Source organism: Protopterus annectens, chromosome 3.part1, assembly GCF_019279795.1.
Source record: "Protopterus annectens isolate FY-2018-M chromosome 3.part1, PAN1.0, whole genome shotgun sequence".
NCBI classification, from domain to species: Eukaryota; Metazoa; Chordata; order Ceratodontiformes; family Protopteridae; genus Protopterus; species Protopterus annectens.
Window position 1 is genome coordinate 671574526 of NC_056732.1, and position 24526 is coordinate 671599051.

The 24526-nt window shown below is 42.9% G+C and overlaps 1 protein-coding gene across 2 annotated transcripts in view; it reads right to left on the minus strand.

Moving 5' to 3' along the window:
- The window catches only part of ADCY8 (adenylate cyclase 8), a 2045143-nt gene that overhangs the window by 1592936 nt on the left and 427681 nt on the right, over positions 1–24526 (minus strand). The window lies entirely within an intron of this gene.

Genomic DNA, 24526 nt, shown 5'->3' on the forward strand with positions numbered 1-24526 from the left:
GTCTGTCAGTATCCATGGGAACTACAATGCAGTTCTCAATGTGGTGATGCTCGTGGGAAGGATTCTTCTAGTGAATGCTTATCTCTTTTATAAGGTGGGGTGTTGGCATAATGGTTAAGGTGTTTACCTTACAGACACAAGGTGCAAGATTTGTTCCTCACATGCGGTAATCGGCTAGGCTTAAAATGGCCCACAAGGGCAATTAGCCTTGTGCTAACCTATGATCAAGGGTAGTTAGATCAAATGGTAATAGAGTGCTTGCTTAGCCTGTGAGTGGTAGTGGGATCAATGCTCACATTCTCCAAGCATTTGGGTTGGAAGGCTGGTATAATGGTTAAGGTATTTACCTTACAGACACAAGGTACAGAGTTTGATTCTCACATGGAGTAACTGGATAGGCTTAAAATGGTCCACAAGGGCAATTAGCCTAGTACTAGCCTATAATATGCTGAATGCTAAGCTAATGTATTGTCGTTTCTTTTCCTGAAGCACCATTTCATGCTCTTAGACATAATGCTATGCATTTTCTCTAGTCTGCTAGGAACATTTGAACTAATAGTGCTGTCATGGCTGTCAGAGTAGACAGTAAGTGAGCACACAGGTGTGCTAAATCTATTTGTAAGAGAGAGTACAAATAGACAGGAATTGTAGTCATTCTTTGTAGGTTATGGAACTTATACCTAAACTCACACCTAAAATTTTCTGAGTTGGATTATATTTGTTTAATTGTATATGTCAAAGGGAGCACTTTAGTCAATTATTGATCTGATGAGGCATGAGTATAGAGGTACTCTTGATACATGGTGCTGAAAGGAGAATTCATTGTCTACAAATATGCCCAGGTCTTTAATAACAGTATCTTTGTATTTAGCTAATGGCCATGGTCATGACAACACTAGCTTGTGAAAGATAGGCCTTTTGGAGGATATGGGCTGTTTTCATGAGATAACTGCTTCAAGTTTGTAGTCATCAGAAAACTTGGTGAACTAGTAGCCCTTGATGCCAGCTTTGACACCATCAAGATAGGTGCTGAAGATTAAAGGTCCCATCATTATGTCCTGAGGGCACTGCCGGTGCTGACTCATTCAAGACAAATTGTGCCCCTTTCCTTGAATGAGTGGGTTTTGCCTGTTATCCAATAAGTCATCTAGGACTTTATGTTCATCTGGGTTATTTATTCTATAATGCCAGAGTCTGGAATATTATCAAAAACTTGACCATATCTAGGTAGGTAGTGTGCACACATGCCTTCATCTATCGCCTCTGTGACCATCTCTAAAACTGTGTCATGTTAAATAAGTAGGTTCTAGCATTCACAAAGACGCAGTGCTTTGTGTCAAGGTCTTGTAACCTTCCAATGCTTTTATTTATGAGTTATTTCATTGCATGTTCCATCACATTGGATATGATACTGCTAAGGCTAATCACTCTGTAGATCCCAGGACAGTTGATAGGGCCTCCCAGGCTTGCATTCATACTGAGTGGGGAAACTAGGACTGAATAGTTTAAGAGTGAGTTGGTAAGGAGGTGTTTAACTCAAACAAGAAAGCAAGTTTGTTGTCTAGACCCACAGAGTTAATTCTCATAGCTTTGGAGGTGGCTTTTAGGATTTGTTTGGAGGAAATTATTGAGGTCAGACTGAATGGTATGGTGAAAATACTTAGGGGGTGAGAAGTTTGAGCTAAACCTGTCATCTAGTATAATGCAATTTCCTCCATGGCAACCTTTTTTGTGCCATTACATTTCAACTCAGTGCAGTGTTGAGGATTGTTTCTAAGATTTCTGACACAGTAATAAAATATTTTGTAGTTATCCTTTGATGACATGTTTTTGTAGATATACAAATGAGGATGTTTTGAAGGGTTGAAGACTTCTATGGCACCTGCCTTTTGTTTGAGCATCTGTCACTGAGCAGTGACACTAACACTGGCTTGACTGGGATGTTATTGACAGGCACAAGAGCCTGAGTGTGCCTACAAAAGCACAATGGGGGTAGGGAATATACAGTCGCCCTGAAGGGAGATGTACAGTCCATCAGCAGCAAAGCAGATAGGACTGTCTACCATCCATTTATCCCTAAACTGGCATACATTTAACCCCACCCCAGAATGACACCAAATACCAAGCCAGTCCGAGAGATGTAGCTAGGTTATCTAGTAGTCTATGTGGTCCCCAAGCATTTTAGCACTCTTTGCCCCTACTATCTGTTGATCATTAGCCCCAGCCAAGGCTAATCATTTAATTTGTCCCCATCATCTGTGTGAGGTTTAGGCAGGAGGGACGATCATTCAGACAGTCATCAGGGATGGTTCAGGATTTTCAGTTTTAGTTTTACCCATTCCTAACACATTCACATGGTGAGGCATACAGGAGGGTGTGCAGTGGGTTGATAATGGAGGACATCCCCTCACTTCTGCAAAGGGCGTTCCTTCCAGGCACCCCTGCCCCATCCCACAAAGCATGAGCACCTAGGTTGCCACCTAGAATACATCTTGGATCCAGACTTTCAGAGCAGTACCCAGAATGATGCCCCTTCCATGTGAAGTTGAGGACCAAATTACCAAAAAGATAAAAGGGGGAATGGTCCAAAATACTTGTTGTTATTAACCCACCAATCCACTAGATATAGTAATTTAAAAAAGCCATGATATTGACTAAATGAATGGTCATGCTGGGTTCTTCACTTATGTCCCATCTACAACTACTAATCCTGAACCCTAAAATCTTGTGCCCTGGTCAGCTGTCCTTTTTGCTTCACCCTTGTTATATTCTGTCATTATTCACTGTGATGACAAGATGCTGTCCAAGGCTAGCTGCTTCACAAACTTAAAGAAATACAACAAAAGCCTAGACATGTCCCTTTACATATCTTCCAAGCTCATACAGTGAAGATCGTTCACTCCCATGTGTGTAATGACCAAGTCATATGCATATTTAGGGTGAAATCATCTAAGTGTGCCTTGTTGACTTTGCAAATTCTAACACCTGAGATTCAGATCATTTTTACTCTACCTTATCTCAGTCTGGTAAGTGATGTGTCACATTTGATGATTAAATCACTTATGACAAGGACATTGCTATGTGTAACAGTATGGTCTGGCTGCCTTAGAGGCTTACTGCTTTCATCACCCTTACTTGTTGTGGATACAATAACTCTTACAGTGAGTCCGGTGTGATTGTGATGTTCAGGTCCAGCCACATTAGCATGTTGTCTTGGAGGGGTCCCTATCAGTTCAGTGAAAAATCAGTTCATTAAACATAATTTTCAGTGCAATTATATTGAACATGCCATTCGTCAAACTGTTCATGCTGAGACTGTGGTACAGTGAGGATTGGGAAATTTGCCTTTTCCTCACTGTAATGTGATCTCGGAGTTGGCATATATAATTAGTGTGGGGGGGAGTGACTCACACATGAGGAGAATTCAATGAATGGCATTTCCAATGAAATGCCATTCTTTGAAATGACAGTTTACTGAAGTGATATAGACCTCTAGGAGGGGTCCCTATCAGTTCAGTGAAAAATGAGTTCATCGAATGACATTTTCAGTGCCATTACATTAAACATGCCATTCATCAAACTGTTCATACTAGATCGTGGTACGATGAGGATTGGGAAATGTGCCCTTTCTCCACTGTAGTGCAATCTCGGAGTTGATATATATAATTAGTGGGGGTGTGAGAGTGGGATACAATGAAATGCTGTTCTTTGAAGTGACAGTTCGCTAAAATGATATAGACACATCTTGGAAGCCTAGGAGGTCTTAGAAAGATGTCCTTAGTACCTAAGTGTATTAGGAATTTGGTGTGATGTCATGGTGGTGTGGGTGTGTAGTGAGTAAAGGCAGCCTGGGTGGATGTATGCTTTCAGTTTAAATATGGATCTACACATTTTACAAGTGGATTCTACATTAACAATAAAGGGGTTGCCAGTAAGCATGAGGCAGATCTTACACAGCCTCAATATGTCCAATGCATGTAAAATATAGTAAGAAGAGACTCATGCAAGTTGCATGTTTGACATTAGTTAGAAGGTAATACATGCAGATCTGATCAAGCTACAGGCATGGGTGCCACAAAAGTCAAGCAGCTCAGATGTTTTTCATGTTTCACTGTTGCAGTCATCACATTTTGGTTATCCCTGTCAGGGTAGCCCATGGCCGGCCTGTACACCAGAGGCTTAGTATTTCTGCGTCAGTTGCTGTCACTTCAGGACTGATGTCAGGTCAACAGTAGTATAAAGTAAGGCAGCCGACACAATTACATCAGTCTTTCTTGCTGTGGAGCCCAAAGCAGAAGCAGTTTGCATGTGTGCCAGTCAGCTGCTACCTGAGTTAGTCTACGGAATTGAAGCTGGTGTCTTCTAAAGCTAACTATCCCATTGGGGATCCTTTTTTCTTGCACTAACCTATGTCAGAAAAAGTTAACAATTGTCTCGCCTGTGGAAAGCAAATACCACACCAAGACTTTCATTCTTACTGCATCACTTGTTTAGGCCCAGACCACGACATCCCCCACTGTCGCTTTTGTGCTTTGTTCTGACTATCCGTTATCAGGCCATCCGACAGCGGACCTTCTGAAAAAATGTAAAAATAAAGACAGAGACAGACCGTGCAGGTCCAAACCTACCGACGAGGCTCCCTTTAAGCTAGTCATCAGTTCTCCAGTCCTCAGTGAGTAGCTTTCGCAGCCCCTGATGCCCGCTTCTGTGCATTCACAGACTGCTACCAAGACCCTTTCAGAGTCTGGTATGCCGCAAAACTCTTCTTCGACTAAGGATCTTGCGGTCTTCTCTACCTTGGATGGGTCCAGAGCCGCTGAGCAGGCACTGGGTTCTGAGGAAGTCCTTCACACTACTAATTCTCGACACAAACCAATGTCTTCTTTCGTGACTACCGCTCTTTTGAAAATGACTGAGTTGCTTAGGCCCAGGGTATGAACCACACCCAAGAAACCGATGACCCAATCTCAGGCACCTGCTTTCTTGCCTCAGTCTCAAATACATAAAATGGTGGAAGACCTTATCATGCTGATCAGGGAAAGCCAACCTACTCCCTCCAAAAGGAAAAGAGATCTGTCCCCTGTAGTTTTGTCTGAAGAAGAGTCAGATGACTCCGATGCATCTGAATATGAAGAAATACAACTCCTCGCTACTTATGAGGATTCTGATGCAGAGGATTCCATCCCTTCAGCCTCTCCCCCAGAGGATTTTTCCTTTGGGGAACCCTTCATACCTTAAGGGAGCATTTCCAATGGGAGAGTCAGGGCTACCCTCAGTCTAAAAAGAGACTCAGGGAATTCTTAGATCTTCCACAGCGCAGGCCCTTGGCCATCCCCCCAGTCCTGGATGTTGTGAAGGATGTTTTCCTGGAATCCAGCTTGACTCCTGACACCCTCCTTCCTGCACCCAGAAAACCAGGCAGGTACTACAGAGTCCCTGACTCACACAAATTTCTTTTTAAAAATCCTACTGCTGACCCTGAGGTAATTTCTCAAGGGCCTAAAGGGATTAAAGCAACCTCTGCTAAGAATCCCGTCCCCTCAGATAGGGATTCCTGAGCACTAGACAGATGGGGTAAAAAAGTATACACCTCAGCTACTCTTGCTATCAGGGCATTAAACCGTCAGTTCCATATCCTAAAATTTCAGCAACATACCCTGGAACTCCTCAAACAAAAATGTCTTCCTTTCCTGCTTGTGCAGACTCTAAAGAGTTACAAGAGTTAATGCATTCTGCAAATGAAGTAACTAAACACACCTTCCACTGTGGTTTTGATGCCCTAGAAGATTCTTGCAGGGCAGCAGTCACTGGATCTGTCATTAGAAGGCATGAACGGCTTAAGGAACAGCCTTTGCCAGACCATGTCAAATCTAAATTGTTGGATGCCCACGTGCACAAACACAACTTATTTGGCACTAAGGCAGAAGAGGTCTTAAAAAAGATGGAAGCAAAAGCAAGATCTATGCAGACAGTTAAGGATTTCTTACAAGTCCAGCCACCCAGGTTCAGCAGGCATTTCCCCACCAAGCACTGGTCCTTTCCTGCTCCCACTAAGCCAGTTCAACTCAGACCATGGGGAACCAGACCCCCCAGACAGCAGCCACAGGGAATGCAGAGATCTAAGCAGTGGACTACCTCCACTTCAAAACCAGGGAGTTTTAAGCCACTCCCTTATGGTAAGAGCTCACAATGACTCACCTCCCTCACCCCCTCCCTCTGCCCACCTTCACTTAGCCCTAGGAGGAAAACTCTTCTTTTATGCAAGCACCTGGGCCACCATTACCAGTGACCGTTTGGTTCTCAACATAGTGTCCCAGGGATAGAAATGTTCTTTCCACACCCTTCCAACCCCAAAAGGGTTCCCAGATCTACCTCCAAACCAGTGGGCAGAGGCACAAAAGCAAGTCCTTTCCCTGCTCTCTATGAGGGCAGTAGAGCACATTCCTACAGAAAAGAAAGACCAAGGTTTCTACACCAGACTTTTTCTGGTACCTAGAAAAGAGGGCATCTGGTGCCCCATCCTCGATCTATCCATTCTAAACACCGTCCTGCTGAACCCAAAATCCAAAATTCTCACCCTCCAGCAGCTGCTACCCATGCTCTCCAAGGATGCTTGGCTAGCCACCAGAGATTTAAAAGAGGCCTACCTCCACATTCCTATCAGGGAATCATGCAGGAAATATCTCTTTCAGGGCAGGATCTCAGCACTTTCAGTTCTCTGCAATGCCCTTTGGCTTATCTACTGCTCCCAGAATTTTCACAAAATGCCTGGCTCTGTCCATTGCCTTTTGCAGAAAAAGGAATATCTAGATTTATCCATACTTAGACTGCCTAATTCAGGCAGACAGTCCGGAAAAGCTGTTCAAGTACTTTGCCTTTGTAAAGTCCCTACTAACCACCCTAGGGTACACAATCAATGAAAAGAAATCCAAATAGGTGATCAGCCAAAGGATTATATTCCTGGGAGCAAGCATGGACACAGCATCCCTGATGGCATTCCTTACACCAGAAAAGCAAATTTTCCTGACAGCCTACTTCTCTCAACTAGCCACCAGACCCCAGCTATCTGCAAGGAAAATCCTGCAAGGGGGTTCATGGCATCCTGCATTCTACTCATTCCATATGCCAGAATGCATATGAGGAAACTTCAACGGTACCTAAAATGCCTTTGGTGTCAACACTCTCAAAGCATGGAGACTCTTATACCTATAATTCCTTGCCTCAGAAAAAAGTTTCTTTGGTGGGCAACAGCATCCTCCCACAACAAGGGGCTACCTTTCTCACCACTCCCCACTGGCCAGACCCTCACCACAGATGCATCAGACTATGCCTGGGGTGCACACTTGGATGTCAGTTGCATACAGAGCCAAAGGAGCCCACAGCAAATCCCTCTGCACATCAACCAAAAAGAGATTATGGCTGTCCAGCACGCCTTGATAGCTTTTAAGCCCCTTCTCTCCCCAGGGGCTCTCCTGATCAAAACAAACAGCAACACTGTGATGTGGTATATCAACAAGCAGGAAGGGACTCACTCCTACCCTCTATGCTGGCTGGCCATGACCCTTTGGCACACAGCCTCTGTCATGCAACTCCACCTGTTAGCACAATTCTTACCAGGTTTTCTCAACTCCCTGGCAGACCAATTAAGCAGAAATCTTCTGGACCCACATGAGTGGCAGCCCAACAGAAGAACCTTCACCCTAATAACACAAATGCACTGTACAAACACATACACAAATGCATGGATCTCACCATACCCAATAGAACTAAGATGCTCTCTTCAAAAAAAAGGAAGACAATCTGGTATTCCCTAAGGTGAAGTCCCAAGACTGGAAAGGCTCCCTTATCAACCTCAGCAAAAGGTTGAGATCCCTCATCAAATCCTCTAAAGCTAGCTATGAAAACAGAATTGCAGAAGATAGTAAAGACAACCACAAGGCCTTCTATAGTTATGTAAAGAATCTCCATGGCAATACCCAGATTTGCTCTGAGCTACTGCACAATGGTATCTCCTATACCGAGCCAACATATATTGCAAATATACTGGCGAACAGATTCAGTGCTAACTTTACCCCCCCCCCCCAAAGGACCAATCACAATACCAGTAGATTGTCAGGCACCCAGTATTACTGTTGCACAGGTTAAAACAGCACTGTCCAAGGCCAAGAATACAGCTTCTATGGGACCTGACAGTATCCCAGGCTGTGTTCTACATGAACTACACAGTGAACTGGCACCTCACCTGTGTGCCCTGTTCAATCACAGCCTCACCTCAGGATTTGTCCCCACCGAATGTTGCACTGCTACAGTCATCCCTCTCCAGGAGTGACTACAGACCCTGGGAACTATTGCCCCATTAGCCTGACGAGTCTGAAATGTAAAGCTATGGAATGCATCATCATGGACCTAATAAACAAGGGTATAGGGAATCTCCAAACTGTGAATCCTACACAGTTTGGTTTTGTGAAGGGTAGATCATGCCTGCTCAACTTGGTTGACTTCTTTGAGTCAGTCACCAGAGCTGTGGATGAAGGTAAGGTGGTTCATACAGCCTACCTTGATCTGGCCAAGGCCTTTGATACCATTCCCCACTCAGGAATCATAGAAAAACTTACTAAGCTAGGCATCAACCCTATATCACTAGGTGGGTTGCAAACTGACTCACAGATAGAACCCACAGTGTGAAAGTAGCTGACTCCAAGTCACACTGCCGACCAGTCACGAGTGGAGTCCCACAGGGTTCGGTCCTGGGTCCTCTCCTGTTTGGTATCTACTTCTCTGAAGTCCATGCCAACATGAAGGGACTCTGGCTGACAAAGTTTGCAGATGATTGCAAGCTGGGAGCTATTATTAACTCCTCAAGTGATGCTGACATCCTACAGAAAGGCCTCAATGAAACCAACGACTGGTGTCAGAACCATGACCTTAAGCTCAATGCCAAAAAATGTGTCTTCATCCCCTTGGGAAAAAAACAGTTTTCTTGGATTACCACATTGATGGTAGTCCACTGAACACAGAAGATGTTATAAGAGATCTGGGAACACAGGTTGACAACAGCCTCTCTTTTGACCACCACATTGCCACTGTGGTCAGAAAGTCCTTCTATGTGGCACATCTCATTACTAAGGGTTTTGCATCCAGGAAGAAAGAGGTCATTGTTTCCCTCTACTCTTCCCTCATTAGGCCAATCATCGAGTACAACGCCTCATTTGGCATGTACCTCACTAGACACCTGGAGAGGCTGCAAAAGTACCTAACAAACAGGATCCTAGGCCTTAAACACTTGTCCTATATGGACAGACTCAAAAAACTCCAACTATTCCCTGTCTCATATCGCCTGCTTAGATGCGATCTCTGCTTGACTTACAAAGCCATGTCTGACCCAGCTCTGTTACAAATGCTACATCTAAAGAAATCACAATCCCTCCGCACCACACGCTCAAGAGGCCTCAACCTCACTACCACAATCAACAGAACATGCTGGAGGGACAGGTTCTTAATCCAGAGACTGCCCATTCTATGGAATAGACTTCCCATACATATCAAGCAGAGCACCTCACTGGCCCTCTTCAAGAGAAATCTTAATGAGTGGATGGAAAATAGAAAATTCACCCTAGGGATCACTCCAGTGGCTCTACTTGACATAGGCACAAGGAACTAAGGTTGGGTGGCACAATGCTAGGGTAATCCTATGGGCTAGGCTTGTAAAGGCTCCAGGGCCATTAGCCTAGTACACATCTATGAACCTATGAACCTAATAACTCAGAAATGGGGCACCCTGAAGGTTGACCTCTTTGCCTCCCACACCAACCATCAGCTCAGCAAATTCTGCACCAGGGAGCATCACTGCATGGCTTGGAAAGTGGATGCCCTGTCCTTCCACTGGGTCAATCTATCGGTCTATGCCTTTCCTCCACTACCTTTCATCCACAGAGTACTATTCAAAATAAAGGAGAAAAACCCAAGGATAATTTTTATAGCTCCAGACTGGCCTCACCAGCACTGGTACCCCTTGCTACACAGCCTGTTTCCTCTGCCACCATGGCATCTTCCTCAGATTCCAAACTTCCTGATGCAGAGGAAAGGGTAAATCATGCATCCCCAATTGCAGACACTCAATTTGGCAGCTTGGCTTATTCCCTAACCCCCGATAAATCTGCCAACCTCAGTAAACAGGTTTGAGATGTTATACATGAGGCCAGATGCCTTAGCACTAGAAAGTCTTATACTGACAAATGGAAAAGGTTCTGCACCTGGATTCAGGCTAAGGGAGCTAATACAGCACAGCCCTCCCTCCCTCTCATCCTGGATTACTTAGCTGACCTGCTATAAAGTGGCTTGTCTTTTCCTCCATTAAAATTCATGCCTCTGCTATCTCTGCTCATTTTCCCACTGACCAGCCCCTTTTCTCACACCCTTTGATCAAACAGCTCCTAAGAGAGGCTAGCAACTTGAGGCCACCCAGAAGAGCACAAACCCCAGCCTGGGACCTTAACTTTGTGTTGGAAAAGCTGCCCCCTTCAAACCAACTTCTTCTGCAGAGCTAAAAATTTCTCTCCTTGAAGACGGCCGTCCTTCTGGCCATCACTTCAGTCAGAAGAGTCTCTGAGCTGCAAGCACTCATGGCTGAGGAACCCTTCATCATCTTCCATGCTGACAGGGTATCCCTCAGGACTAACCCATCCTTCATGCCCAAGGTGGTGTCCAGTGCAGCTCTCAACCAATCCATTCATTTGCCCACCTTTTTTCCTAATCCCCAGAAAAAGGGGGAAAGGATCCTGCACTCTCTAGATGTGCACAGGCAGCTCAGATTCTATCTAGACAGGACTAAATCCTTCAGAAAGTTTGATCAATTGCTGGTTAGCTTTGCTACAGGGGCAGAAGGCAAAGCCATCTCCAAACAAGCCATTTACACACTGTATCCATTTCTGCTACAAACAACATAGAAAGCCTGCCCAAAGAGGGGCAGGACTCACTCCACCAGAGCAGCCTCCACCTCTGCAGCTTTCCTCAGACGAGTCCCCACTAGGGACATCCTGGAGGCTGCCACCTGGACATCTATTCACACTTATACCAAACATTACCACCTGCCTCTCTTCTCCAAATCCAGGGCAGGGTTTGCCTCTGCAGTCTTGCAGGACATCCTAGCCAGCCCCTAGTTTCCTTGACTGCATCCACCCATTTCCTCAGCTTTGGGAATCAACCCAAATGTGTTGACTGCAACAGTGAAACACGAAGAACATAGTACAGTTGTGTACGCTTACCATAAATGTAGATGTTCGAGTGTATTCACTGTTGCAGTCCTGTTTTCCCTCCCTCCATTCCTGTTTTTTCTTCTCTTTCCTTACAAGGAACATATTGGTATTTACTTTTTACTGGTGGGGTTCTTTCACCAGAACCTGCCTCCTACTTGGGGGCTCCTGACAGGTTAGGGCAAAAAAAAAACTGATGTAATGGCATCAGCTGCCTTACTTTATACTACTGACGATCTGACATCAGTCCTGAAGTGACAGCAACTGACGCAAAAATATTAAGCCTCTGTTATTCGGGCCGGACGAGGGCTACCCTGGCAGGGATAGCCCAAATGTGATGACTGCAACAGTGAATACACTCAAACACCTACATTTATGCTAAGTGTACACAACTGTACTTTTTATTGTGAGCAGGCACTTGCTAACTAATGTAGCGCAAATTAACAAGGTTGCATTTTCAGTGCAGTGTGCAGTAGCCTGGCACAAATAAGTGCTGTGCTGTGATATGCAATGCAGTATACTGTAATGAAACCCAAAGAAGCCAGTAACAAATAGTATTAGGAAGTTCGGAAAGTTTATCTTCTGACTGTCATTCATTCACCAGCTAGTAACTAATAGCAGTGCTTGCAAAACAAACAGTATGTTTATGCTTTGATTATCACTCATTCCCTTCTCTTACAACCATAAAGCAGCCCCAAATGATAAAAAAACAAACAAACAAACACACAAAAACAATAGCACCTGCAAGGCAGTCAGTCACAGTATTAATTCAAGTACAGTGAATAAGTTAAAGAAATTATATTACTTGTTGGTGCAAGGATCCACTAACTTGCTTAAATCTGTTATGTTGGAGCTCGTTTGCAACATTCAAAAGCTTGTCACAGATGTCTATAGCCATGCAATGTGGTCAAATATAAAACAGTGGAGAATAAACAAAGCAGCAAATAAAAAAGTTGGCTCTTAAGCCAATAGTAGGACTACTTCTGCAGCACTACTTGCTCCCTTGTTTTCAAGACTAAAGCCCTCCTAAATTAAGAAAAAAAATATGCTACACATGCAGTCACGATATTAGTTGAAGTGCAGTGAATGAGTGAAACAGTAACTTCACTGCTGGTTTGAAGTGCAGTGAATGAGTGAAACAGTAACTTCACTGCTGGTTTAGAGTTTCGAAATGAGATCAAATACAACAGACTGCTCAAATCACTTAGCTTGGAGCCCAGGCACACTGCATACAGCAGCTTTGCACAGATAAGGACAGAGCTGTGCAATGCAGTACAATGTAAAAACCATTAAAGCAGCTAATTATGAACAGTAGTGTTAGCAAGTTAAAAGTAAGTTTACTATCTGTCCAGCATTCATTTCATTCTCTTACAAAAGTAAAGCAACCCCACATGAAAAATAAATTACACTTGCTAGGCACTCATTCTCAATACTGTAGGTTTCTAAGTTTTTCCTAGACAGATTGCACAGCAATCGTAGTGTTTAGGATCATAGGATCAGAGAAGAATACTAGGCTATCAACCCAGAAAAAAAGATAATCATCTAGATTTGAACCATGGATCACCCATACTCTGACTAAGAGCTCACTGCTGTTACACCCTGTGCCACAGAGAAAGCTCTGTATCACAAAGAAAGCTAAAAAATTCCTGTCAGAAGTGGGATTTGAACCCACACTTCCATGTGGAGACCAGAATTCCCATGAACTGCAGAAGAAGATTAAACTTTGAGTTTGGCACCTTAGACAACTCAGCCTTCTTGACATACCCAAACATTCCACCTTGTGTCTATAAGGTAAACACCTTAACCATTATGCCGACCTCCCTCCCTACTAATTGGGTTTAGCTTTACAACCCAGACCACTTAGAGGGTAGATTTGCCACAACACTCAATGAGGGCCATACTGCTTACCAAAGAGAACATTTGGGGGTGCCCATCAGAAGCTGTATCAAATGCAGTAGCTTGGTCATATCTTGTAGCTTGGAAAATGATCATTAACTACATACAATAGTTAATAAGTGATGAGAAGATTGGTATTGTAAATAATATATGAGCATTTGTGCTGGCAGCAATATTCTCAAATTACCAGATATAGCAAATGACTGAATATAGGAAAGAAATGCTGACAGGACAGAATTTATACAGCTGTAACTGCAGGCATAACATAGCAATGACAAATTGTTAAACAGTTGAAGTTGCACATGCATAACAATGTACTAGACAATTATTTTTTTTTCATGATTTCATAGCTACATGATTTAATATTCTACTTATAGCTAATAGAAGACAATAGTGGAAAAGCATGGGAGATAAGATACAATGACAGATGATTTGTTGTTGGATGTGTTAGACATTAGAAGAGTTAAAGAAAAAGGGTATGCACTAGCAACTCTGGCTTCTCTGAAGGTGATTTTTTAGTTTGTTCTAAAATGAATTAGCCTCAAAGAAATACCTTAGCTTGGTGATTAGTCGTCATCTCTCTTTCTGTCTATATCTGTACCTATATTTATATCTCTATCTATCTATCTATCTATCTATCTATCTATCTATCTATCTATCTATATATCTCTGTATACACACACACACACACACACACACACACACACACACACACACACACACACACACAGTCATCTATCTATCTGTACACACACACACACACACACACACACACACACACACACACACTCATCTATCTATCTATCTATCTATCTATCTATCTATCTATCTATCTATCTATATATCTCTGTATACACACACACACACACACACACACACACACACACACACACACACACACACACACACACACTCATCTATCTATCTATCTATCTATCTATCTATCTATCTATATATCTATCTATATATCTCTGTATATACACACACACAGTCATCTATCTATCTGTACACACATACACACACACACACACACACACACACACACACACACACACACACACACACACACACACACACTCATCTATCTATCTATCTATCTATCTATCTATCTATCTATCTATATATCTCTGTATACACACACACACACACACACACACACACACACACACACACACACACACACAGTCATCTATCTATCTGTACACACACACACACACACACACACACACACACACACACACACACACACACACACACACTCATCTATCTATCTATCTATCTATCTATCTATCTATCTATCTATCTATCTATCTATCTATCTATCTATCTGTCTATCTATCTATATTTATGGATAGCTAGATAGATAGACAGACAGCCATATGCCCTCACACCACACATCTGCATTGCCATGCCTCCTGACTGGCTCTGTGATTCCCCTCAGCATAGGCCTGGCCTTCCTCCCTGACATGTGAAGCACTGAAGTGCAGTGAAGTAGTCTAGGCTGCAATCAGGGCTTTATACCTTTACACTACTGATGTTAGCTTTCTCTCATGAATGTCTTGAAGTATATTTCATTAAGTTAAATAAAAGGACTATTTTTCACAAACAGTTAATCTCCTTAGGCTTCATAGAAAAAAACACAAAATTACTTTCTACTCTAAAAACCTTTAAACTCAATAACTGTAGCATTATTGACTAAAATGTGTAGCTGGATGTTTCACTCTGTCTGATACTGACTGATTCCAATGTTGAACTTTGTGACATATGCTTTTAATGAAACATTTTACACTTTCTTAATTTAAGCTTGCTACTATGTCTGTTTCTGATCTTTAGTCACTGCATGTCAAATGCACCTTTGTGCTTATGCACCAGGAAATGACTAAAATGGGTCTAAATACCAAATCACATACCTGTTTAACAAACAAAATAAAATAAAACAAAAGAATATAAAATACCAACAGCAAAATTTATATAAATGTCTTTTATAGGGATCTCTCTTCCTTTCAAGCATACTGTAATGCAGTCTGCCTTTTCTTAGGTTGCCTCCTGCCAGAATATAATATGGCATACAAACACTCATTGCCCAGGGTTCCCCTTCCATTAACCTATTTCTATCTACATCTATATCTACAGTATATCTATATCAATATATATATTTGTATATAGATGGATAGACATATATGCATACATCCATTTACAACCTCTTTTTCCCATTTTTGCAGAAGGTTTCAGGGTGTCACTTCAGCAAAGACAATCAGAGCCAAGGTTTACACTGCCTTGTGGCTAGCCCTTGTCCGGTAGCCACCTGGTGGTGTAAAGCTTGGCTCAAGGAGATTGTCCACTGTTGAAGTGACTCTCCGACTCCATGTGCAAAAATAGGAAAAGGGGGTTGTGGATGGATGCTGTACCTCTAGCAGCGATTATAGAATCATAGGCTCATAGGAGATTACTAGGCTATTGACCCAGAGGTCCTTTCAAGCCTAGCCATTTCATCCCAATGTAATGTATAGAAATGTTAGTTAATACCCAAGATTGCATTTAGTAATGACTGCCCACATCCAGGTGGGCTGTGGGTGCTGTTCTCAGTATGAATTTACAGTGCCCCATTCACTAGTCCAGGTTCCTTTTGAACAGTATCATAGAGGCACTCTGTTTCACATAAATAGGTAGCCTATTCCAAAGATACAGCAGCCGCTGGGTGATAAACCTGTCCCTCTGGCATGTTCTTTTTAAGTTGCAGGCCATATTTAGGTCACTGGAATGGGTGGCCCTAGTCCCATTTAATTTACAGATAAGGAGTAAATTTATTAGGTTTGGGTCTGAGATTGCTCTGTAAGCCGGGCATAAGTCTCCCGTAACAAGTCGAACTGATACAGAGTAAAGTGACAGGGACTTAAGTCAGTCTCTGTATGGCATGTACTAAGGTCCCTTCATCTTCTTTGTTAGAAACCTCTGAGGTCTCTCCAACTGCTGCATGTGCTTTTTATGGTACATGCCAAATGGGGCGTTATACTCAATTATGGACTGGATTAGTGCCGAGTATAGAGGAAATATAACCTCTTTTGGTCTTGAGGTGATACCATTACTAATCAAGTGTGCTATATAGAAAGCCTTCCTCATTACAGTAGACATATGATGGTCAAAGTTAAAGTCGCGGTCAACTTGTCAACCCAAGTCCCTTAACACTTTGTGGGTACTTGGGGTATTGTTGTTAATTTGATAGTGTGATGGGACATTGTTAGTGCCGAAGGGAATGATGATGCATTTCTTTGCATTCAGTTTGAGACCATGACTAAGACACCAGTTGTTGGTCTGCGTAAGGCCCTCCGTAGTATACCGACATAATTTGTGGATTCAGTAATTGCACCCAGTTTGCAGTCATCTGCAAACCTAGTCAGCCACAACCTCTTAGTTTTGACCTGAACTTCTGAGAATTGTATACCAAACAGTAGAGGGCCCAGCACTGGCCCCTGTGGTGCCCCACTGGTAACAGGTCTGCTGGTTGATGGGGAGTGACCCACTTTGATAGTGTGTGTTTGGTTTGTGAGCCAGTTAGCAACCCATCTTACAACAAAGGGGTTTGCATTCAGTTTTCTAAGTTTATTGGTAATGCCTTAGTGTGACTAAGACACCAGTTGTTGGTTTGCGTAAGACCCTCCGTAGTATACCGACATAATTTGTGGATTCAGTAATTGCACCCAGTTTGCAGTCATCTGCAAACCTAGTCAGCCACAACCTCTTAGTTTTGACCTGAACTTCTGAGAACTGTATACCAAACAGTAGGGGGCCCAGCATTGGTCCCTGTGGCACCCCACTGGTAACAGGTCTGCTGGTTGATGAGGAGTGACCCACTCTGATAGTGTGTGTTTGGTTTGTGAGCCAGTTAGCAACCCATCTTACAACAAAGGGGTTTACATTCAGTTTTCTAAGTTTATTGGTAATGCCTTAGTGTGACTAAGACACCAGTTGTTGGTCTGTGTAAGACCCTCCGTAGTATATCGACATAATTTGTGGATTCAGTAATTGCACCCAGTTTGCAGTCATCTGCAAACCTAGTCAGCCACAACCTCTTAGTTTTGACCTGAACTTCTGAGAATTGTATACCAAACAGTAGGGGGCCCAGCACTGGCCCCTGTGGCACCCCACTGGTAACAGGTCTGCTGGTTGATGGGGAGTGACCCACTTTGATAGTGTGTGTTTGGTTTGTGAGCCAGTTAGCAACCCACCTTACAACAAAGGGGTTTACATTCAGTTTTCTAAGTTTATTGGTAATGCCTTAGTGTGGGATTGTGCTGAAAGCCTTTGCCAAGTCAAGGTATGCTGTGTGCTCAGATTTGCTCTCCTCAATGGCCCTGGTTACATTTTCAAAAAAATCCACAACATTTTAACAGGCAGGATCTTGAAGCCAAACTGGGTAGGATTCAGGGTTTGGAGGTTGCCTTTGTCTTTATTTATGAGGTCCATAATGATACATTCCTGACATTACAGATGAAGCTGGTCAGGCTTATGGGTCTGTAATACCCAGGGTCTGTTGTTAGGCCACCTTTGTGGAGGAGAATAACTGTTGCTGTTCTCTATTCAAAAGGATCAAAACCTGAGACTATGACTGAAAAGGGTACTTAATGGTTCATGTTTTAGCCTGTTTAGAAGATTAGAAGCTAGCCTAGGATGCCATCTGGTCTGATAGAAGCTGTGTTTTTTGCCTTGGACAAGGCTTTAATGACTTGTTCTTCAGATATGTAGGGTGGGAGAAAGTTTGGGACAAAGTTTGTGATAGATTTGGAGGGGATGGGGGGGGTGACATTTTTGCTAAACCTATCTGCTAGCAGTTTTGCTATCTCTGGGAGGTCAGTGTGTGATACCATTGATCACTAGTTCTGCACATGCTTGAGTCCTACCTTTAAGGCCACATTTGTAGCTGTAAAAGGCCTTATGGTTATCCTTGGCTGTGCTAGCTAAGTTTTTCTTAAAAAGGCCCCTTAGGGGATTTGACAAGTTGTCTTATTTGACTGTTGAGGCTGAGGAGGGTGCTTTTCATTGTTGGAGTCTTGCCTTTGTTTTAATGGACAGTAACTTTTTGCATTTATTGTAAAATTTGTTGATGGTGGATGTCGACCATAATGGCTTGTTTTTTACTTGGGTTTCTGGATTTGATTATTTCCTGGTACAGCCAACTCAATACGCTTATGCAAGTGATTGTACGGGGTTTTAGTGTAAGATTTGGTGTAGTCACCACTTCCAGCTGGGGGTGGGGCTTGGAATACATTTATACTTTCACCTAGGAGGGTATAGTTTGCCTTGGTGAAGTCTTTTAGTCTGATTTCACCCTTTGTGAGTTCTGGTGTTAGTGTCAACTTGAAGGTGACTGATTTGTGGTTAGATTTAACTAATGAGGGTCTGACAGCTGCAGTAGTGCATCTGTTTGACATGTTAGTGAGGACCAGAATTAGTATGTTTGCTCCTATTGTCAGAGTATGAACAATTTGTCCCAGGGAATTTCAGTTAACAAAGTCAAGGAACTTCTGCACTGGTGGGTTCAAGATAGAGTAATTTTTCCAGCTGATGGTGGGATAATTGAAAGCCCCCATAACCAGTGTGTTCTGTAATAATTGGATGATCTCCAGTTTGGTCTAGTAGGCTTCATAATCCTCATGACCTATGGAGGGGGCTCTATCACTGGCCAAGACTTGAATGGGGGTCTTACCCACTTTAACCTGAACATGGAGTAATTCTATGGAGTTGTCCAGTCTAACTAGACAGGAGGTGAATTTATCTCTAATATAGATAGAAACACCACCTCCTTTGGTTCTCACATGTTCATTTTGCGGTCTGAAGGTGTGGAAAGCATTGTAACCTTGCAAGCCCAGGGTACTCTCTGAGACCTTGAACCAGGTTTCTGTGACTGCACAGACATCTACATCTTCCAGTGACAAAAGTGCTTCTAGGGTGTGCAGTTTTTGGTTTAAACTCCTAGCGTTTAGCAGCATGACCCTTATTTTGTTACTTCTGTAAGTTTGTTTTTGAGTCTTTGCCTAAAAATGCACTATGGGGGAGGCAAGAGCCTTTGCCAGCGGCTGAAAGCCAAGAGGTGCCAAGCGCAAACTGTCTCTATCAAAGAAGCAAGGTTTGTTGATCATGGCTTTCCAGGCTGGCAGGAACTGGACCCCCTTTAAATGACACCAAAAACTAAGCCAATTATTGAAATCAATAATTTTTTTGTTTATACTATGGCATCATTCTAGGTGAGGGTAGTATGCTGCTCAAGGCTAGGCACATACCTGCCTGGGACACATACTCAGAGAGCTCAGTGATGTCACTCTTTATACAGTCCACTGAGCTACATCTCAGGCTGTTCATTCCAACATGAACTATGACAGAGTCATAATGGCACTTGTTGCTGAGAGACCTGAGTGAGTGCTTGATCTGATTAATCCTGGCACTGGACAGGCAGCTAACTGTGACTTTCTCCTTGTCCAACCTGGTGAGTGGGACATCCATTTGTCTCACTACTGAGTCTCCAATGACATGAAAATTTGGCTTTTGAGTGTTATGCCTTATGGGCTTGGTAGGTGAGACACTGGTGTTGCTATGTATCATGGGTGCTGTGGGAACTGTTTTAGTTGTAGCAGGCTTGTGTTTTGAAGGTCTTTGGTGTCTAGGTAGGTTTTTTGAGAGAACCTTTGCGTATGTTGATTTTTGTATGTAATGCATACTGTGTGCATGTGTAGTGGTGGGTGGGTTAACAACCTCTTCCATGTTTCTCTTTTGAGTGTGAGAGAGCATGGATTCAAGATTCTTGGTGTAGCTACATCTCTCACACTCTGTACTAGAGTGAGTTATTAGTAGAGAGTTGTCAGTATACATGAGGCAATTGCTACACTGCCTCAAGAGGCCTAAGTCAACAAGGTTGGCAGGAGAAACAAGGGTGGTCCAACTGTCTATAATGCTAGATTGAATACTGTTGTGACTGGGGGATCGATTATGGAGGAGCTCAGTGGATGGGTATTTCTGCCTGTTGGCAATTTAATAGGTTTCAGTTCAGTATCAGAATTTCTTTGACTGGAAAAGAACTAAAGATAAGAGCTGCACTAATGTGCTACAGCTGTAACTAAGGGAGAAATTGTTGAATTAATCTGCCCAGCTATTGCACACAATTATGCAGCAGTGTGCAATGTTGTAAGATGCACAAATAAGCAGAAACCTGTTCAAAGGTAGGGCTTAAATACCAGAAGCTAAAAACTTAAAAAAAAAAAAAACTTTAAAAAGGTTCAAAAGGACCAGTGAGGATGCTTATTCCAAGCCCTAGACCAACCAACCTTCACCAGACAGGTGCCAATCAACACAATCATTTCACTAGAGTGCAGAAAGGCCCCTTCCAATCCAAGATGGCCTGAAAAATGTGCTGAGAACAAATAGCCACTACAAACAGACCCAGATGAAGCAAACCTGTATCTTGACTATGCTACAGCTACTAGCTACCCTAGTTTCAGGAGGAAGCACTAGAAATGTTTAACACAGCAGAGACATTTCAATGAGGCACTAAAAAATGTTTTAAACAGCAGAAAATTAGCAAGGAGACTCTAAAGAATGTTTAAACAGCTAACAAATGAGTTATTATAACACTGCTTGGTGGAAAAAACAGAACAAGCAGAACAGATCACTTTGCAACAATGCAAAGCACCAGCAAATACTTGATAAATAGTGAAAATATAAAAAGAGCTTAGTAAACAGTGAAAACAGCAATAAAATTCAATTTAACAGGCACAGTAAGGCAGACAATTGCAGTATAACTGTGTAAATTAGTACATAGTACATAACTACAGTTTTAAAGTAGGAGGCAGCCAATTACATAAGTGTAGTAAATAAGTGAATAGTACAAATAAGCACAAAAACAGGCAACTTATGTCCCCACATTGCCTAAGACCAGTCTCCTATATAACAGCAGCAGTTCTGCCTTTACCTGGGGCACTACCTTCCTTTCCTTATAATGATATTACACCAGTCATTCTCCAAGGGCCTGTATGTTGTAACCTCACTGGTAGTGCTGTGTTGACTGATTCTCATAGGCTATGCTTAAATATAACATGCAAAAATTATTCATAAATAATAGTGCATATGCATCTGCATGCCATGGTGGTGAAGTATGCCTGGCATAACCTCATGTATGCAAAGCACAGTGCAGTTTTTTGTTACAGGAAAAGCAGGCACATGTCCAGTGGAGGCATGTAGCAGTTCATCAGCATCCTTAATATGGATACAGTTGCTACCACCATTACTAATACACAGTGTTTAGGAGTAAGGACACTTTCCTGCTGGGGCCACAGGGGTACGCTATACAGCTGCTCAACTTCTGACTGAAGCACGTTAGTTTGATCAGCATTTTATCATACAGAGAGAGACTAACATCTATATCACTGGATCTGCATAAAATGGAAAGCAGATTATCAAAATACCAAGGTAAGTAAATGAGCCTGTACTGTAAAACATGAGCAGCACTAGAACACAGACTGGGGAAGGCTGAACAGAAATGTATTGCTGACTGACCTGAGCCGTACCTCCCTGAACTACATGAAAAGAGACATGGAAGAGCTCTCTGATCAAGTAACCCAGGCCGGTATGACCCTGACCATGAGTAACATCCTGCCCTCACCAAGAATGATACCATGGTATAAAGAAAAAATTAGCAATTTCAACAATTGGCTAAGTTTCTGGTGTCATTCAAAGGGGATCCAGTGCCTGTCCTCCTGGGATGACATGCTTGACAAGCCACGCTGCTTTGCTAGAGACAGCTTGCACCTGTCACCCTTAGGCTTTTGAATACTGGCCAAGGCTCTTGCCACCCACATAGTGCCTTTTTAGGCAAGGCTCAAAAGACAAACCCACTGCCGTAAGTAGCACAAGTAACAAAAATCTGATGGTAATGTTACTCAATGCCAGAAGTCTAATACTCAAAATGCATGCACTCGAGGCACTCCTCAGTATGGAGAAAATCAATATATGTGCAGTAACAGAAACCTGGTTTAAGGCTCCAGAGAGCACCCTAGCACTACCAGGCTACAACTCATCCCATACATTTGGGCAAAACTGCAATTCAAATTATAGCTTGCTACAGATCACCCACCATGTCCCAGGACCCCCATTCCATGTTTCTGGAAGCACTGGGAAACATAAAGGTCCTACCAAACACCCTAATATTGGGTGATTTTAATTATCCAAACATTAACTGGGAGAACTACTCAAGTACTAACTCCCTTGCCCAACATTTTCTAGAATTTAAAAACTCAAACACCCTGGATCAACTGGTCAACACTCCCACCAGAGGTGGCAACATATTGGACCTGGTTATCACCAACATGGACGACCAGTGTTCCATACCGGAGGTCAACCCCTCGCTGGTTAAATCTGACTATAAACAAATCACTTTGGATGTTCACATTCCGCTCCCACCCCCAGACAAGGAATCCGTAGTGAAAAACTTTTGAAAAGCAAACTTCACATTCCTTAAGACTGAGGTGGACAGTTTCAAAGCCCCCATGCTAAAGCATAATGCTGTCCAAGCTGCAAATCTTTTACTAATGCATTCTATGGGCACCTACAGGAATGCATGGATCGTGCTATCCCTAGCAAAACCAAGACTCCCTCCTCCAAGAAAAGAAAGCCAGTCTGGTGGACTCCTGCCATAAACAAACTATACAATAGAAGGAGGAAACTAGTACAGAAAAGAGTAAAATTCCAAGAAGGGAAGAGACCCCTGATCAGTATCAGCAAGAAACTACAATCCCTCATAAAATCGTCCAATGCGAGCTTCAAAAGAAAAATTGCCAAGGACTCCAAAGATAACCACAAGGCATTCTTTAGCTATAGTAAAGAACAAAAGCTAGTACGACAACCCAGAAATGCCAGTTGACAGCGTACATTTTTAAAACATTCATTAACCAAGTTTTTTAACATAATTTCTTCTGGCATGTGATAATCAATTAACAGTTTCATGTAGCTATAACTTAGCTCAATGTTCAATTGTTGCCATTTAAAAAGAAGGTCAGGAAATCTATTCCCTGACGTGGGCATTTTTAAAATTCGAAGCCCACGAGGTACAATTTTCTTATTTAAGCAAGCTTCAAAATATTGCCTTTGTACCTGTAGCTTTTTTAACTTCATAAAGGCACCTTCAAGTTCCTGTAAATCCTTCGAGATGTTGGGTGTATTATCGGATGTCACATCATTATTACCGAGCTCAATATTTGGTTGAAAATCCAAAAGTACATTAGCGTTGCCGGTCAGGCAAGCTTGAAAACGAGAAACACCCTTATCGGAACATTCCTTCTCAACAATACCAGGAACGTATGGAAGTTCAATATTCAAGTTGGAGGCGTTAGCCATCATCCTTGGTTGCCGTACACAATAATACGTGATACAGTAAAGAACAAAAGCTAGTACGGCAACCCAGCTGAGCTATGTCAAGAATCTAGGTGGCAATGCTCAGATCTGCTCGGAGTTAGTGCAGAATGGCACAAAATACACTAAATGAACTGAAATTGCCAACATCCTGGCAGACAGGTTCAGTGCAAACTTCACCCCCCTCTCACCCCCAAAAGGGCCTATAACCATACCAGAAGAATGTAGAGCCCCCTGAAATCACAGACATTCAGGTTAAAACAGCCCTCTCCATAGCCAAAAACATAGCACCGATGGGACCGGACTGTGTCCCAGGCTACCTTCTACATGACCTCAAAGATGAACTAACCCCTCACCTAAACATGCTGTTCAAACTTAGCTTCTCCACGGGCTACATACCCATAGAGTGGCGGACAGCAACAGTTATTCTTCTCCACAAAGATGGAGCCACAACAGACCCCGGGAACTATCACCCTATAAGCCTGACTAGCTTGGTCTGCAAGGCTATGGAGCACATCATCATGGAACTCATTGACAGAGACCTTGGGGACCTCCAAACACTGGACTCTACCCAGTTCAGCTTTGTTAAGGGAAGAGCATGCCTCCTAAACCTGGAGGACTTCTTTGAGACAGTTACCAAGACTATAGATGAGGGAAAGGTGGTACACACAACCTACCTAGACCTCACAAAGGCCTTCAACACCATTCCCCATTCTGTTATTATACACAAGTTCTCCAGCCTGAACATAAACCCCTATGTCACAAGATGGGTTGCCAGTTGGCTCACTGACAGAACCCACATGGTGAGAGTTGCTGGAGCTAGGTCTGACTCTAAACCGGTTACAAGCAGCATTCTCCAGGGCTCAGTCCTAGGACCCCTCTTGTTCTGCATATACTTCTCAGAGGTACAGGCAAGCACAGGAGGACTATGGCTGACCAAGTTTGCAGACAACTGCAAACTAGGGGCTATAATTGACACTCTG